The sequence below is a fragment of the Acipenser ruthenus genome, chromosome 1 (assembly GCF_902713425.1).
Source record: "Acipenser ruthenus chromosome 1, fAciRut3.2 maternal haplotype, whole genome shotgun sequence".
Taxonomy (NCBI): domain Eukaryota; kingdom Metazoa; phylum Chordata; class Actinopteri; order Acipenseriformes; family Acipenseridae; genus Acipenser; species Acipenser ruthenus.
The window spans coordinates 102,988,474-103,001,740 of record NC_081189.1 but is presented as its reverse complement, the minus strand read 5'-3'; the positions used below and the strand labels follow the sequence as shown (position 1 = coordinate 103,001,740).

Below are 13,267 nucleotides of genomic sequence, written 5' to 3'. Positions count from 1 at the left end.
GAGGACAGTCAACCAGGTGATGAAAAAGTGAAATTCAGCAATTAGGTCTAGGGTGACCTGCGGAGTGAGACGATAACACCTTACCCCTGCATCCTCCGGTATCCCAAACAAAGTGACCCTGGGTTTGAATATGTACAGTCTTCCTGCCTGTCCTCAACAAGAGCCAAGCGTCGCTGCATCAGGAAGTGTACCACACCAGCCATCCTGAGGCCAATGACAGGTCTCTGCCGATGTGTACTTTTATACAGCTGTTAATTACTCACTTCTGCAATGATTTACACCTTGTAAGAGGATGTGACTTCCTAAAAGTGAGTGGGCCAAGGTCGGGGGGGTTGGTATGAAGTATTTCTATGGATAAATTAATCCAATTTAACAACTACATCAAATATTGAAGCAGGTTATATATTTACAGTCTACTGGTTATAAAGTTTGCAACAACAATACTACTACACTACCTTGGGCCTTGGGTAGGGAGTGGTATCTGGAATGGTAAAAGAAAATGACCATGTACAGCATTTACATTGATAAATAATATATTGTTAAAGAATATTAAACCACTGTCTACAGAGTATTTGTTTAGTTTTATGGCCTATGGAGTTAGTTTTTTACTGCTTCGGACACAAATGACATGAAATGGTAACAAATGTTTCAACAGTTCTATAGTGTTACAAGATGACGAATGTAGGAACATTCACTACCACATATAAACTCAGCTTCTCTGTGCTCATTCTTTCCCATATGATTTGTTAAAAGCTTCAATGTACCTCTGCAGAAGGTGGCAGCACAGCTAGCAAAACATTAAGATTATTGTCTATCAACACAGTTCCGGTGTCGTCTTAATTTGTGGATTTATTTGACTTATCTGTCACTGTGTTTTAGAAGAACGATGAGATTGAAGGTATTAATATATGACTTGGCCTATGGCTGTTAAACATGGATTACGCATGCAAAATGCCGATTGTGGCCGCAGTATGTATCCTTACATCAGCCCCTAAAAGTGATAAGTCTTGGCAGTCCCTCTGTTGTGCATGAAATCTTAGTTACTTAATCTACTTGTAATGTACTTGATCATATTAAAACAAGAGCCGTAAAAGACAAAAATGTTATTTGTTTGACAAAAGTCAGGAGAGTAATAAAAAAAAAGATTTTACAAGGGCTTTGTTTTAACAATGTGAGGACCTAGCGTTAAGTTAATTTTGTCTGACACTGTAAAGAGGCAGTTTATTGTTTGGGGATTTAAAAATCACTTCCTGAAAATTCTTTAGGTTGCTGGTTATTTTACAAAGACACAAAGCTGACAGGACCACCATGGCCCTCTATGTTTATTGTTTATTGGGACAGAAGCACCACTAAGGTTTGAATATAGGGCAGGATAAGCTGAGCCAGGGTCCTGTTTGGGGTTTGCTCACCCTGTGTTGTAGTAGGTGTCAGTGTTATGACATGTGAACTCCTCGTTGTTTTTTGTAACAACAACTGCACTTCATCTTTCCGGGTGGCCAGCTCATAAAACAGGCTTGATTTACATTTGGAGTTCAAAGTGTCCAACTTTTCTCTTCCTGTTTCACTTAAAGGCCATATCCTGTGAGCGTGGTTTGTTCTTTTAAGTGATAAATAAACCCATGAAGGATTAAATGGTCTGAGCTTAACTTTTTTGCAGTGTGCTTTAATTGTCCAAAGTACAGTACAGTAAAAATAACAACAACAAAAACTGAAACGTACAATGATTAGTAAGTACAAAAAATGGAACAATTCTGTTATTCTTTAAAATAAGAAATATATTATAAAGACTTATTTTGAAATATACTGTTAAACAAGCTATTACTCTTTACATCCAACTTATTAAAAAGCAGAACTATTTGCTGGAAATAAATTAGCATTGACTTCATAGTGTATTGTTAAACTCTGGGGAATTACAGGAAAATGTGATCAAGGTTCAATCAAGTTAGCAGGGCATTCTAGGAGATCAGTGAAGTATGTAAGGATAATAGCCACACCTGACTAAACAAGGTTTCAGCCCAATGCAAACAGACACATTCTCATGTCCCATCACCAATGAATACCCCTGCATAGCCACAATGCAATCTACAGTACAAATTAAATTATTGTATAATGCCCTGCTTGTTAATCTTAATGCCTGTCGACAAAATGTATGAATCGGGTTATACAAAGAACTCTTCCAGATGTATTGCTCAGATGACAACCAACGAGGTCAAGTTCTTCCTAAAAAACACCACACCTATCAAGCAGATACTGAAAAAATATGTATTTTTTGTTCTTGGTTTATTTTGTGTAACACACGTATCTATCTATCTATCACTGGGTGGAGGCTCTGTGTATACTGTAGACTACGCCCACCACAAGCAAGTGTCTTAACCTTTATCTATCTTTCTATCTATATGTGTTTATATTAATTTTGCTAATGTCAACTGCTGTGCAGATTGGATCTCTGGTCTGTACAGCTGGGTAAGATTACATGGTTAACCAATGCAAGGAGTCTCATTGGCTTATATTATTATTATTATTTAGCAGACGCCTTTATCCAAGGCGACTTACAGAGACTAGGGTGTGTGAACTATGCATCAGCTGCAGAGTCACTTACAATTACGTTTCACCCGAAAGACAGAGCACAAGGAGGTTAAGTGACTTGCTCAGGGTCACACAATGAGTCAGTGGCTGAGGTGGGATTTGAACCGGGGACCTCCTGGTTACAAGCCCTTTTCTTTAACCACTGGACCACACAGTACTGTTTCAGAGTTACCAGAAACAAAACCAAGACTGTATAATGTAAGGATATTCCTGTAAATAACATGTCAGGTTCCTTTATGTAATAAACAACTAAATGATCTTCTTTGACTATAATCATGAGTAAGGGTTATGAATCAGGGGGAAAAGGTATTGCTCACAGACCTCATCTGCAAACTGTCCTTGCCTACACATCTTCTCTAAATAAGCATATGGTATAGTGGTTAGCATGGACATCTTTGGATTGGAAAGTCATGCACTTCATTCCTCTGAAGCGGGTATTGTTAGACCAAGTGCCATCTGTGTGGAGAGTAAATTGTTACTACTTGGTCAATCGGAATAAAAGATGCAACTGAGACCATATTATGTCAAATAGTTCAAAACTTGCAAGAGGGGGTTAAGAAAAAAAAGTGAAACACATAAAAGTAGATAATAAAGCCTATTTTTAATTCTAAATGAACTATCATAAAGGAAGATATTGTATTTTATACATGAGTCATCTTTTTCTTTATCTTTAATAATCCAGTATAATATAAATATATATAAAAATAAAAACTCTGTCGCTGTTCTGTAGTGACAAAGGAGAATCAATGATGGTTTGTATCACACCTTAGGCATTGCCAGCTGTACTCACTTCAGAAATGTAGCTTTCGGGTGGTCTTCAATTCATGTCACAGCATGTTTTCCACGCTCATCCCAGAGGAGCACTGGTTACAGAGATGGCTAAAATGGGTCAGCATTTCCTGTTGCAGAAGATATCCTGTGGAAGAAGATATGTGAACAACATCCAACTAGAATGAAGTCTGAATGGAAGGGATGTACTTCTGACAGTTCACACAACTACTGAAGCGGTTTACTCCTACCCATCAATTAGCCTTTTAGAACAACATGATCCTATTTTTGATGGCTGCCTGCAAGGCTGAGAGTGAACCAATTTCAGAAATAACAATTTTTAACATATTATGACAGCTAACCATGCGGCCTCAAATTTAGTTATATAGCAGAGTGTGAAATAGTGATGGTGTAGAACCAATAACAGTCAAGAAAAGTTTTAGTCTCTTTTAGTCATTATTAGCTGTTATTCATTTTTTTTGTGAATATATCCAGTGTTTTGTCTAGAGGTTATAATAATATAAAATTGATACATTATGATACATTACTAATTGTTTTAAGTCAAAACTTTGAATAAACCCAATACTATGATCACACACACACACACACACATATATAGATATACAGTATTTAAGATGCTTCCAACTGACTTAACACCACATAGTGCTACATGCTTCAATACATATCCAGGAAAGGGTATTGCCCGCAGACACTGGCTACAGGAGAGAGAACTTAGTAAGTCAGTCAAGGGAAACTATGGGAGTGAAAAAGGCCAGATCATGTAAATAAAGAATGGACTCCTTTTTCTAATTTTAGGGGTAGTCTAATTATTCTTTCTTTGTAGTCCTGCGTAATAGCCTGGCACCATCCAAGATTGGGATGTGTTATTGTCTCTACTAAATAGAAGGCTGAGTTTAGGGTTTGTTTTCTTTTTATATAACCTTGGTGTTCTTTTACTTTGACACTGTGGGTCCTCTTGTGTGTCCCTATATAGCCGTAGCCACATTCCTCTTCTCAAAAGATACGATAGAGTACAGGATTGTTTCTACAGGGTCTGGGGAGGTCATTTCTGGGCAGCTCATTGCATTTTGTTATTTATTAGTGGAAGATGAAAAAACACTTCTGTGTTTTTTTCATTAGCTTATTTCCCAGGGACTTCTGAGGTATTTTAGATAAATAGTATTTGCTATATTACAAATTCAAAATTCTCAAAACATTTTAGAGGTTTAAAAATATTTCTAAAGTGCCTTTTACCACATCCAGTAATTAAGACTCAGGACAATTAATCAAAGTGCTGTTCAAAACTGTTTTTGCTAAGGGAAAGGATTAGAAACAGACAGAATTCAGTTAACATATTTGCTCATAACTGATATATGAAGGAAAATGTGCATGTGAAATAAGCAAGGTACTGTCAACTTCATTGAGACATTCATCATACAATCTAAACAGAGGCAAAATATAATTAACAGTACAGTGACAGTGGGTATCTGGGGACTGATTTACAAAAGTTTGTCATTTAGGAAAAAAACACCAAAGGTTTGTCCTGAGTGCCAGCTGATGACAACCAGCAAATCTAGAGAGAGTCTGACCAGAAAGAGGCCAAGTTTCTGGATAGCTATCTACAGGCCATTTGACTTCAGTTGGATGGACATCTTCTGAAATTAAATTGGGTCGTATAGGATAGGTTGACACAGAGAAGTGGCTATGAAGGAGTGAGACACACACAGGCCTTGAGCCCTCAGAGACGCTTACCAGCCCAGAGGACCAAACCATAGAGAAGAACCCTGCTGCCATTACACAGAAAGCTTAAGTAACTTCAGCACTTGGTTGACGTGCTTATAATAAAGATAATGTCCTCAGTTGGCACACAGGTTTTTTATAGTCATGACTTAATGAGGTGCAGTTTGCTTCAGCCATTCGCTCTATAGTATCTGGGATGAAGTGGCTTTCTTTTTAATTAGTGCATTACTTCAATTAGCATCCATCGATACTAGTTTAACAGTTATATTACTGTTTGTTTGTTTTTTTACTGTTAACAAAACAAACAAATTAATGGCCTGCCAGAACAGATCTGCAGAAGTCATTAGCAACAGTCTGTTATGGTTCAAATGTGTCTACATGGGAGCAGCAATTGTTTCTTTTGCCAGTAGACTCTAATGGGTTACTGAACCATTTGTCAACACATCTATTTACCATCATGTGTGTTTGTTGTTGTTTCACATAAATTATGACTCCCCAGTGGCTACAGTTTAATAGACAGGTAGCACCAAATAAACGACAAGGTCATATATATCACTATGATAAAATACTAAATGGACAAGAAAAAAAAGGCCTTTAAAAAAAAATAAGAAATGGATTTCTATCCATAGACTTCTAAAAAAGAAAAACATACAAATGAAGTGGGAAATGATCTTGCTCTATCATTTCTGAATTATCTGCTCATGTTTTGTGCTATTATTGTATTTTACCTTTTTAAATCAGAGATAGATTATAGATTATTTATTAAACAAACTAGACAACACTATTACAATGCACATGATTTATGTTACATTCTTTGGCCTTTGGCCTCAACTTTCAAGGTACCCTGGTCATTAATTTGTTCGTAGATAAGTGGAGAGACTGGACGTAGGGGAGCCATGGGTAACGAGGCAGGATAGCTGCCCTCCCCAAAATGACAAGACTGCAAATCCAATTGGCTGCTGCACGATAAGATAACTGACCTTTAGAGCCATGCGAAGGGGCAGATAGTTGCCACTCCCCAAAATAACGAGCTATGTTTTTTTAACTCAATACCAGAAATTATATTTTACTGCATAACAAACTATCTTAGTCAAATCACTTTAGCCACCTGAGCAGTCGACGCTGCCCCCTGGTCCGGGTGAGAACAGCAATGCTGATTATTGATCCCGGAGTGAGAGCATGGCCCAGGAACTAGAGAGCATGAATGCCACCTTGGTGGCCTGAAGAATGAAGCGGGCAAAGGTATGTTGTTTCTTAGCTAGAATGTAAAAGAGGGAGGCAACAGATCATTGCTACCCCCTAGAGCTGGGGGGTAGCAATGATCGGTTAATGCAACGGTAATGAAACAAAGACCGATAGCTGAGTTGAAAAGGTTTGAATAATTTTTCTAAAGTACAGAGAACTTTTTAACCCCTGTTTATATGCTGAAGACAAGATATTAATACAATTAGCACAAACTGTCGATTGAGGTTACAAATAGCCGTAGGCACAGAGGAGAAAAACCAAAACCCGTAGGAAAAAAAATCTCTGGGAATCCATGGCTGTAGGCTGCCTCCCCTCGAGGCATTTACAGTAGTCTTTAATATAAATTACTGGACTTCGGAACCAAGTAGTTTTGGAGCAGATATGATGTATTTAATGTTGTTTCTTAAGTAGAGTTCGTAAGCCGGGGAAGTCCAGCTGGGGGGATGAAGGAAGGAAGACCCAGTAGAGGGAGCAGGAACCAATGTTACAAGTGTGTAGACAGGGGCTACATCCATGACAGACCTGAAGCCTTCTGGGTATGCAGATGGCAGTGTAGATTTGTTGTCAAGCGATTTGAGCGGGTTGTCCATTTGTTCCATGAAATGTTTTAAAACAGAATTGCTGAAAAGACAGCGCTGTTATCATTTGTGGGGATTACTGGATTATGTGGCTTTTCGGGAGAAGCCAGACCTGAAATAGGTGCAGGTTTTGGCAGTCCTCTTTTTCGGATTGGCGTCAGTCTCGGGAGAATGCTGATTTTGGAGCAGCATTAGCGGGTGTCACGTTGCTTGCGTAAAAAACGTCCATGGTTTAACTGGAATGCCATAAGAAAACAAGGTTTCCAGTAATCTGGGAATTGGCCAGTTAGATATGCGAGGGGCCTGAAGGGATAGTATAGTGCTCCATCTTGGAGCTACAGGGGAAGATTCAATTATTAAAAACCAATGTAGAGATGGGCAAAAATCTTCCCCAGCGTCACCCAATTCAAAAGGTTCTGGAAATTCACCCAGAAGGCTTGCCCATCTGAGCCGACATCTAGATCCATGAAGGGTTTGAAATAGTAAAATTTTGTGGTTTTGTAACCTGCAGTTCTACTTTTCAACACCTCATATCCTAAATGTCATGAAACCCATATGTCTGCGGCAAAATTAGTAATTTCTGTGTCCACGTGTGCATCAGTAGCCAAAACTGCATGTTTTGGTTCATCTGCTGATGTCTTAATTCATCAACCCAGTACCTTACTTTAAACAATTAAGCAGAAAACTAAGACCACAGCAAGCTAAACACTTTAAACAGATAGATTTATTATTATTATTATTATTATTATTATTATTATTATTATTATTATTATTATTATTATTATAAACCATGTCTATTCTCATATAATTTTTATTGCAATCTGTTAGATTTTCTGTAAGTCTTTTATAATAGTAATAGTCTGCCTACTTTCTACAGTGAATGTTATGTTTATACCAAGTAAATATTCTTAGATAATATTTAGCTTGTATTACTTTTTCTGTTTTCCGTTAGATTTTACTACCTTACTTTCATACCTGATATCTCAATATCTTTAAGGAAATCTGAATCTGAAAACCCTCAGTTTAACCACTCTACTGTTCAAAACTTGGCGTTCAGTGAAAGTTTATTTATACATTACATGTTTCCGATCCAGCTCACAGTTGGGTGCATTTTTCTCTGTCAAAGGCTTATTTTTCAGACCTCGGTCTCTCCTTGACCCAAGTTCCTACCCACACATTACCCTGTCATTTTGTCAGTGTGGTTTCTAACCTGAAAAAAATGTTTAAGTATTGTAAATTATGTATTTCTTTTAAGGTTAGTATTAAGATGAACTGTTATTATCATATTGGAATACCAGGCGATTATCGATCCCCAAGTGAGAGCATGGCCTAGGAACCCTGCAGTCCAGAGCATAACTCGAGAACGTAAAGGAGGGAGGCAACAGATCAGAAACGAAGGTTACAAAAACTATCGTTATATATACAGTGGTTTGTAATAATGTCACATTTTGTTGAATTACAAATAATGTGTGCATAGTTTTTCAAACAAACTTTTTTTATTCAGAGCTGTCATGGTTAAACTGAACACTTTTACATGAGGAGGAGGTAAAATGTCAGCAAAACTTGCAAAGAAAATGTACAACATTAAATTTACTGGTTGCATAAGTATCCAGCCCCTTAAGTCAGTACTTGGTAGAAGCACCTTTTGCAGCAATTATTGCAAGCAGTCTTTTTGGATAGGTCTCTACTAGCTTTGCACAGTACGATGGTGACATTTTTGCCCATTCTTCACAGTAAAATTTCTCCAGTTCTGATAAGTTTGTTGGGGATCATCCATGGACTGCAATCTTTATGTCTCGCCATAAATTTTCGATTGGATTCAAGTCAGGACTTTGACTGGGCCACTCAAGAACATTAATTCTCTTCTTGTTCAATCACTCCAGTGTGGCTTTGGCTTTGTGCTTCAGGTCATTGTCCTGCTGAAATGTGAATTTCCTCCCCAGTTTCAGAGTCTTGGCTGACTCAAACAGGTTTTCCTCAAGGATTCGCCTGTACTTTGCACCATCCATTCTCTCCTCTATCCTGACAAACTTCCCAGTCCCTGCTGAAGAGAAACATCCCAACAACATGATGCTGTCACCATCATGCTTGACAGTTGGGATGGTGTTGACTGGGTGATGTGCAGTGTTGGGTTTGTGCCAGACGTAACGCTTGGAATTTAGACCGAAAAGTTCAATTTTTGTTTCGTCTGACCACAAACCCTTTTTCCACATGTCTGCAGTATCATCTACATGCTTTTTTGCAAACTCCATACGTGCTTTAAGATGAGGCTTTTTGAGTAATGGCTTCTTTCTTGCCACCTGTCCATACAGGCCAGCTTTTTGTAGGGACTGGCTTATTGTTGATGTGTAAACATTGACTCCCATCTCAGACACAGAACTTTGCAGATCTCTCAAGGTCATTGTTGGCTTCAGAGTGACATCCCAAACCAGTTTCCTGCTTGCCCGGCTGCTCAGTTTGGGAGTGATCGGGTAGTGTCTGGGTGGTATGATGCATCTTCCACTTCTTAATGATGGACTTCACTGTGCTGAGAGGGATAATCAGCACCTTTGACATTTTCTTGTACCCTTCTCCTGCTCTGTGCCTCTCTACCACTTTATCCCTGACTTGTTTAGAAAGCTCCTTGGTCTTCATGGTTGCATTGTTGGATCACTATGCGAGTTGCAGCTTGAAAGTCTTTATATACCTGAGGGAAATTAGCTACAAGTTAACCCACTTTGAGTACACATAGGCTGAACCCATTTCATTAATTTTGTGACCTTTCAAACAAATCATTTGCACCTGAGCTGATTTAGGGCTGCAGTAGCAAAGGGGTTGAATACTTATGCAACTGAGATTAATCTGTTTTTCCCTGTAAATCTTACTTATTTATATTCTATATGCATTTTTTTTTGCTTTATCAATGTGGAGTACTTTGTGTAGATTATACATGTAGTCTAATTTTGAAAGCGTCATGGAGTACACTCAGGTGCCAACAAAATATGAAAACTTTGCAGGGGGTGAATACTTCTGCAAACCACTGTGTGTGTGTATGTGTGTGTGTATATATATATATATATATATATATATATATATATATATATATATATATATATATATATATACACCATACTACATCTTAGTTGTTTGCTTTAATAACTCTAAAAATGTCTCCTCCCATTATAGTGAATATATTATTGATTATTTATTTTAAAACTAGAAGCAGGAAATAATTAATTTAATTTCTTGCCAATGCTGGAGTGGTGCCACTCGCAACTGAGGAAATTTGACAGAAGCAGGCTTCCCTTGGTAACCCCCACTTGCTAATGATGAATGAAGTACTATGTGGAAAGCATTTGCAGAGTCTTCAAGAGGGTGTGCCCAGAAGTGTTTTAGTAAGCTGTTATATAATATAGCTGGTGAAAAAGGCAGATTTTATTTGGACCTCTGTACTGCCATGTACAGTGGCACTTTTAATGCCATTCTAGATCTAAGCCTTTTCCTAGCATCTCAAGAGGGAAGCACACTAGACTTTCAAACTACTGTAATTAGATGTTAGCTCCTGCTTAGATACTTATTTTTCTGACACCCATCATAGCTTTTTGTGGCAAAATGATTTTGACTTCTGTTTTGTTTTCCCAATCTGTTTCATTACCAACGTTTTTGCAAGCGATTTCGGTATTATACTGTATATTCACAACATGTGAGTTTTTTTTCTGCAAACAGACGTAGCATGTCGCTCTACTTTATACAGTAGATATGCATATGTGTAAGTTATCTGGACCCGGGGGATATAAAAAGTGTTTTCAAAAGTTATCCAAGGACAGCCACTGCATTTTTTTTTGTGGACAGTTGACAGTTTAATATATTAACTACAGTATAATTAAAGTTTTTTTTTTTTTTAAAAAGCACCATTTTGGGGCTCCCGAGTGGTGCATCCAGTAAAAGCACTCGCTAGAGTGCAGGATGCGCTCTATAGCCTCGACGTCTCCGGTTCGAGTCCAGGCTATTCCACAGCCTGCCGTGGACGGGAGCTCCCAGGGGGCGGCGCTCAATTGGCCGAGCGTCGCCCGGGGGGAGGGAGGGTTAGGTCGGCCAGTGTGTCCTTGGCTCACCGCGCACCAGCGACCCCTGTAGTCTGGCCGGGCGCCTGCGGGCTTGCCTGTAAGCTGCCCAGAGCTGCGTTGTCCTCCGACGCTGTAGCTCTGAGGTGGCTGCACGGTGAGTTTGTAGTGTGTAAAGAAGCGGGCGGCTGACGGCACACGCTTCGGAGGACAGCGTGTGTTCATCTTCGCCCCTCCCGAGTCAGCACAGGAGTGGTAGCGGTGAGCTGAGCCTAAAAAATAATTGGGCATTTGAAATTGGGGAGAAAATAATAAAAACTAATTGGCAACGACAAAATTATTAAAAAAAAAAAAAAAAAGCACCATTTTGGCTTCAGAATATCATTTATATCTATTATAATAGAACTATTTTCTTAATTACTGAACCCTCTTCACAGTTCACCTCATCTGCTAGTCTTTAAATTAGGCATGTAACCTCCATTAACTGTTTATATCAATTCAGAGACATCCTGATTTAGGGTACATCTCTTTGCATTATCGCTACATTTATTTTGATCCATTGCTATTAAAAAATATATATATAATAATTGTGTTGAAAAAATGTTTGTTGTGGTTATTGTTTAAAAACTATAATGACATTAATGGCATTACAGTTTTCAAATTCTTCCAAAATTCAAATATGAAATTGAAAATTAAACTCTGTTTCACTCAAAAAATAAAAATTTGCCGAACAGAAGTTTAATATTTATAACAGAAGTTATATGAAAAGAACAAGGTTTTACAAAAAGAACAAAAGCAATTTTTCTACCCACATAACCATGAAACAGCAATAATGATATAGTCTTCAATTGGCCAATTCACATGAAATAATAAAACACTAATAAGAAGAAGCTCTGAAAAGTTTGATTATAAATTGTATGAATATTCAGTAAACTCAAAATTATTCAGGTGCTCAGCAAAATAAAATTCCATATTTTTCAAGAAAGCAGTTTTAGAAATGTATTTCTACAGTGCTTAAAAAAAAAACACAGTTTAAAAGTAGTAAAGAGGAAGGCTTGCTAAAAGCCAAATAATGTTGTTTACCATGCTGACATTATTTATTCCTTATAAAACTTAATGCAAAAGAGGAAAAAAAAAAACAAACTTAGAGTCTGCGATGGTTGCAGTTGGATTTGTGTTTACACTACAACCTAACTCGCTTCCAATTTCTTATTCTTACTATGATTGGCTGCAAAGATAACACGGCTAACCAATGATCAGATAATGTTTTGTTAGGTGGGTTTTTATTGTGCATTTTCCTAGTAACTTATAATTACTTGCGTAATAGAAAATAAAAAAGAGGCTCGTTGTTAATATCTCCGAGTCACGGAGCCCGAATGTTCGAGTCCGAGTCGAATCCGAGTCTTTTGTGGCTGTGACTCGAGCCTGAGTCCTACAAGTCTGATATATTGTAACACACAGGCTCGCTCAGGTTCTTTTCCCTTCTAAAACACGACCCAGCCCACAAATTTGAAAGAAAGCGCTGACGTGCGCTTTAATTTTATTACAAAATAAACAAAACGAAAACTAAGCCTACCTCTCTTTGAACACTTACTATACATTTGCCGGTTCTCGGACTCACTCGCAGGATGGTTAAGCCGTTTACCTGACAAATAATAAAAAACACACAGTTTTACAAGACTCAAAAACAAAAGGTTTCACACAGTACCTTTGACACGATTGAGCACACTATCAATCGGGCTTCTTCACACAACAGAGCCCAGAAGAAACTGGCTGCTCTCTTTTAATACTCTGCACCTGGTTCTTACTTACAATAACAGCCAGGTGCAGGTAATAATTACCAATTAACAAATAATCAAATTAAGGCTTTTCAGCCCGTGACCTTCTGGGAGGTGTCGTCCTGTGTTCCCCCCAGACTACACTTCCTCACTATATATATCTCTATATATATCTATATATATATATATATATATCTATATATATATATATATATATATATATATATATATATATATATCCTCCCCACTTATTAAAGTCAGGAGCTGCTACTGTTAGAGACTGACTTTTTAGTTTATTCCCTTAATTAGAATGATGTATGTGTGTGTAAAATGTATTTAAAGTGTGTGGCTTGGAAATAAGTCAGTTAGACGTAGTAATGATAGTTGATTTGATGGCTGGTTACCGGCAGAAATTAAACCCAGAGAGAGAAAGCTGCAGTTCTAAAGCGCTATTGCATACTGTATTAAACCAAACAAACAAAACACAGCACAAGGGCCAAAATAAAAGGTTCAAACAAAAGAACAAAAC

The 13,267-nt window shown here is 37.8% G+C and overlaps 1 long non-coding RNA gene across 1 annotated transcript; it reads right to left on the bottom strand.

Annotated features, from left to right (window-relative positions):
* Positions 1 to 1,865: 1,865 nt before the first annotated feature.
* On the bottom strand, positions 1,866 to 12,709 carry LOC131740190 (uncharacterized). The gene is made up of 3 exons (XR_009330818.1): positions 12,669 to 12,709; positions 3,377 to 3,502; positions 1,866 to 3,042 (listed from the first exon to the last, which is right to left on the bottom strand). It is a non-coding gene; the product is annotated as an uncharacterized LOC131740190 (long non-coding RNA).
* Between the last annotated feature and the right edge of the window lie 558 nt (positions 12,710 to 13,267).